Source organism: Palaemon carinicauda, chromosome 2 (assembly GCF_036898095.1).
Source record: "Palaemon carinicauda isolate YSFRI2023 chromosome 2, ASM3689809v2, whole genome shotgun sequence".
NCBI classification, from domain to species: Eukaryota; Metazoa; Arthropoda; class Malacostraca; order Decapoda; family Palaemonidae; genus Palaemon; species Palaemon carinicauda.
Window position 1 is genome coordinate 141,159,771 of NC_090726.1, and position 6,121 is coordinate 141,165,891.

The following is a 6,121-nucleotide window of genomic DNA, read 5'->3' on the forward strand; positions in this document are numbered from 1 at the left end:
AGACTCTACTAGAAACTCTTAAGCTCGAGCGAGTCTCGAACTCCTATCAAACAGATTTCCACGCTGCTGTTGTGCCTAGCTACTTAAGCTATGCTTAGGGGAAATGCCTGCTGATAAACATTTATTGCCTGTGGAAGAAATGAAATTATGAAAATAATTAAATGCCAAATTGAGTATGATAATTCAGCTGTGACATATGCTACACACACAATTTTATGATCATTTTTTTAATATAATGATATATTTCCATAAACACAGGTGTCAACAGGAAACGTAAGTCTTGAAATACCTCCTGAAATGACAGAGGAACGCGAAGGGGATTTGATGATTATCGGCCACCCAAAAAGTAGGACTATTTTGGGTGAAAAGGGCAACTTCCCAATAAGGGTGGATCATGCTCAGGAATCTGACATGAAAGTAAGTATCTTTGATATCAAATCAATTTAGGTTTTGAGTTATGGTGTGTCGACAACCGATTAATATTAATGAAATACAACGGCCAATCCTTTGCCAGGACTACCGGACACAGAAATCGTGACTTTCCACCCCATTTTCTATGGAGTCGTTCCTAAAAGTGTTCTTCATATCACTACTTCCTAACTTACTCAAGCTAATGATTTATTGGTTTTTGCTTTGCTGTATGCCCCCTTCACTTGCCATTAAATATTACTCCTATGTTCTGGCAAGAGGAACATTTCGCTATGCGCGTTAGCCCAGTGGGCTAGTATTTTAATAAGAATATACCGGCCACTCAACAGAATAAAATTCTAATATTCAGTGAACCAGATGCACTGCAATCCTAATTTACGAAATTACTGTATTTTACCCACCTGAAACTCATAGGATTGGTCAAACCTTAATACCAAAATGGACTACAGTATTCGGTTTCCCCTCAGGTGATGGCTTGCGAAAATCGCCACCAGGACCGAAGTGAGGAATTCCAGTTTCATATGGCGTATTTGGCCTATAGCTTTACCGAAATGATTCGAATAGGACAGGCCTTAAATGCCATATGGTCAAATGTAAAGCTACAACTTGCACAAGTCAAGGAGGTCTTGTCCATGATGAAAAAGTGGCTTAGGGACATGACCCTTTTTCATGACCGTATAGGAATGTTACAAGAATTCGATTTTCGTCCTTTGCATCGATATTCAGAGAAACACCAAATTAGCTCTAATAGTCATAATAAAGCTGGCAATCAAACAATGTCATAATAAAAATAGGGAAAACCCATTGAAAGAGGAATACATCGTGAAATTCACAGATAAACTTGCAACAGAATCTGGCCAAAAGGGTATTCGCTTTCCTCCTAATCACTGCCAGTACAACCTCATGGAACTCACTTGGGGTCAGGTAAAATGACGTACATTGCAAAGAAAATTACTTCAGAATGGTAGACTTAAACAGAAAACGTTGATTTCAGTAACCCAAGAAAACTGGTTAAAACTGTAAAGCACGCCAAGGCTTTAAAGCATGAACACTCGAGACAAGATTCTGTCGTTGATAAATCAATTGACTTTGATAACTGAACTCCATTCCCCAGATAATGGCACTAAATGAGATCAAAAAGTCTTTGCTAAGCTATTCATATCACAGGACAAAAATGTCGTATCCAATTACACCAAGTCCGGTATTATACATTATTATTTGAATAGACATATATATATATATATATATATATATATATATATATATATATATATATATATATATATGAAATATTGTTTTTATTGTAATTGATGAACAATTGACTCACTTTGTGTAATAACTGACTACTGTAGTGCCATTAACAATATATAACAACAAACTCGGAAATATCTTTAAAAAAAAATCATGAAAAAAACTGAAATATGAATCTTTAATGTTTCAGTACCATTATATGCACTCATAAATGAATATACATTATTTTCCAATAAGAAAATAGGATATATAAGCGATACTTTAATTTCTAGCCAAATACATGTAGCCTAATCATTATCTCAGGTTTAATGCGTTTATGGAAATGAATACAGTGTGTTTTGATCGAGAAACTACAAAAGGTAGTGGTTTTCAGCAATAGTTATAGTCATAATTTGATTAACTTTTTTTCTTTTCGTTTTTGGTTTATTCAAAGGCTAATTTAGTGTACTTATACATTATATTTCCGTTTCCTCACTAAGTTTTCTTCTACTAAGACACGGGTAGACTACGTGTTTCGAGACAAATTTTCATTCACTGGGTTTGAAAATAATTTTAGTATTGCTAGCTTATGCGCAACTTATTTTCATCTCGGTACCAATTCAGGCCAGATTTATTTTAGAATGTTTTGCCTATCGCACCAGATCTTTGCTAACTACTCTTTTTTAATTACTAATTTTGGCATGCCAGATTACGCAGGATTTTTATTATATATGTTCCCGAAGCAATGCCATATTGCTCTGTATTTTAAAGGAAAAACCCTGCCTATACGTCATTCTCAAACAAAATATAATGCCCCACTTGAAAGTACCGATATGGCACCTCAACGTGCGTAGATACCCACAACGACTCTCTCCTGTCTGGAAGCAGAAGCACTTTGACCCAGAATTCTGCCCATTCGCCCACGAGAAGTCCCTGCATACACCGGTGTGCATCAGTTGCACCTGCCATGTCAGCACTTAATTCCGGTCCACCCCTAGCTTTCGCCCCTTTAACCAGTGATTATTCCAGCAGATCTAATCATGTACCTGGGAAAAGGAACCGTTGGATGAGGGATAGAGGAGGGACGACCGACTTGAACCAGTGGTCCCAAGGATTCAAACAATAAGGGGCATCTAGAGGGGTGTACTAGCCAGATTGAAGGTGCTATGACAAATGGCCAATATCTTGAACAAAGGCTCTCCAAAGTACTGAAGCGAGAGGTGGCCACGTCAAATTTCCACCATTTTTTTGGATTTAGATTTTCTTTATATTATTCAGTTTCAACTGCCTTTTTTACACAAATTGGGCTGAGTGCATGAGACTTTTTTCCTTGTACAAAATTTTAAATATGATTGTCTTTAGAGACTATTCAAGTCTCAGGTCACAGGGACATGTGCAAGACCTCATTTTGATTATGTAGCATTGCAACAGACCTCGAGTCTTAGAGTAAAAATATTTTTGATTAACAGTGTTATCTTTACTCAACATTTTTAGTTTCTTTGATTATTTTTAATTATGTTTGTTTATTTGCTCTTGTTAGAATGGCAGCTTTAGTACTGTAATTCTGTAAAAGAAATTAGATTAAGCCATACCCGCTCACATTCTTGCTCCTTTATTTGACTGATTAGGTATTAAGCTAACTATTAAGCAAACTAATTATTTTTGTCGGGATAGTACCCAACTAGAGATATTGAAGAGAATAAGTAAATCAGAGTAACATAGGTAAATGATATTAGTGAGTGTATGCTTTATTCTTGTGCTTTGAAGGTGAAGATCCTTATTTCAACTTTCTTATAATATATTACTGGTCCCATCCCTCCTCTTCAGCTAAATTGTCGTTAATGTAAAATTCCTGTCCAGCGTCTCCCTAAGGTCACTAGGACGGATTCAAAATAGAGCCTAAGAGGGAGATAACTTTAGTAATGACAAAACTAAAGTAGAATTTCAAAATAGTTAAGTCCCATGTGGTGGATGTTGTGCCTTTGAGTGTTAGTGCTTTGTTACATGTTATAGGGAGACATTCCTGGAACTACGATTAGGTCCCACTCAGATAAAATGAAAAATCTTTTCTCCACAGTTCATAGGAGTAATGTGAAATTAAAATATTATGATTATCCAAGTGAAGTGCAATCTTTTAACACTAATCTTTCCTATCTTCATTTATCATTTTTCTATGACTCATTACAGCTACATTTCTTTTCATTTTGTTCGACTCGTTCCCAGTACCACTGCCAGTCCAATATGACAACCATCCTTTTCCCCTCAAAAATGCTAAGTCTCTGTCACCATTTGATAGTGGCTCCTACTATCCTTCTGCTCTTAATTTATTCATCACCCTTTCATGATGCTTAATTTAACCTTTATCTCATATTAACTTCGTTCAACTTCCATGGTACAGTTTCTACAGCGCTGCTCTTGATGTCTATGAAATATTCTATCATTTTCTTGTTTCCTTAAGCACTGTATTTCAGCGTGAAATTCTAAGTTTAAAGTGTACATTAAAATTATCTATTTTATTTATATCTAATTAAATTGAAGTCTCTTTTTAGGAATTTTAAGGTCTATTTTGCCAAGCCTCTTCTGTTTCTTAATTTTCATGCAATTTTCAGATCCGTCATGGCATCTCAAGGCATGTCTGCCTTCCAGTCATAATTACTCCTGCCAGGTGATGAGGGGCACCATTTCAAACAGTACTGTTGACCTCCAATCATCATCACAAGGAGCAATCATCCCTATCTGGTCCCATAAGAGTACCCAACGTCCTCCCTTTTACTTTAGTACCACTTTCTTGTGATGTGGCGAATTGGTAGTTGTTAAGACACTCGTTCTCTGTCTGAGAGTTACCTTATAGTAGCATCATCTCCAGCTTCCTTGGATTCTTCAAACTAAAAGACCCTTTATAGTGCTGCAGCAGACAGTGCATTTTTACAAACGACCCCTTCCCTCCATCCAAAAATTCACAACCATATTTTTCATTTACCTAATGGTCTCTGGACCACGTAATGGATGGTTGTGAAGAAACTAAAATAGTATGAAGTCATGAATTTGGTACTTCTTCTTGAAGAGGGTTGTCAATTTTGAAATTCCTTGAAATTTATTCAACGACAGAGGTGATTTTATTTACGCTCTCTGTACCATGAACATGTGCAAATAACGTCAATTTTTTCACTTTCATTAATAGTGAAATTAATGATACAGCAATCTTATATCAATACTGCAATGAAATCGCCTAAACAAACGCAAATTTGTTATTTGCCTCAAATCACTTGGAACCAGTAACGGCAAGACTCAAGTGATAAAAGTTAAACTATTGATGGTATAATGAATATCCTGACTATTGAAAGAGCAAGGAATGACAATGTCTATACAGTGCTTTCACCAGGGACATGAGCATTTCCTTCCCTAAATCATGCTGAGCCTCTTACACAAGTTCATCCAACAATTACATGTACAAGTAGGATGACCAAGTTGCCACTATACCCCAATCTGGAGAATATGTTTCACATACATGCTCAATGTTTCATCTGGTGTTCAGATGGCAAATGTAAAGAAATATTAACTCAGATCCAGATTGACACAGATCAGAGCACAAAAAGTTCTTTGTGCTGTTGAAGACTAACAAGATAAAAGTTGTTCATGCTAGAATTCTAAATCATCTAGACCTTTTTGTATTAGGTGCAAAATATAGGAGAAACTTATGCCAATTATATCATCAAACTAAGTATTGAAACAGCAAAGAGGAAAATCTCAGCCTTCATCATATGATAAATTATTCAAATGTGTCATTTAATACACAAATGTGTCATTTAATACAAACACTTATCCATTCTATTATCATTATTATTATTTGCTAAGCTGCAACCCTAGTTGAAAAAGCAGGATGCTATAAGCCCAGGGGCTCCAACAGGGAAAACAGCCCAGTGAGGAAAGGAAACAAGGAAAAAATTAATTGTTTTAAGAACAGAAACAATCTTAAAATAAATATTTCCTATATAATCTATAAAAACTTTAACAAAACAAGGAGGAGGAGAAACAAGAGAGAACAGTGTGCCCGAGTGTACCCTCAAGCAAGAAAATTCTAAGCCAAGGCAGTGGAAGACCATGGTACAGAGGTTATGGCACTACCCAAGACTAGAGAACAATGGTTTGATTTAGGAGTTGTCCTTCTCCTAGAAGAGCTGCTTACCATAGCTAAAGAGTCCCTTCTACCCTTACCAAGAGGAAAGTAGCCACTGACCAATTACAGTGCAGTAGTTAACCCCTTGACAGAAGAAAAATTGTTTGGTAATCTCAGTGTTGTCAGGTGTATGAGGACAGAGTAGAATGTCTAAAGAATAGGCCAGACTATTCTGTGTGTGTGTGTGTGTGTAGGCAAAGGGGAAAATGAACCGTAACCAGAGAGAAGGATCCAATGTAGTACTGTCTGGCCAGTCAAAGGACGTGGTAGTACCTGTCTTCCCTA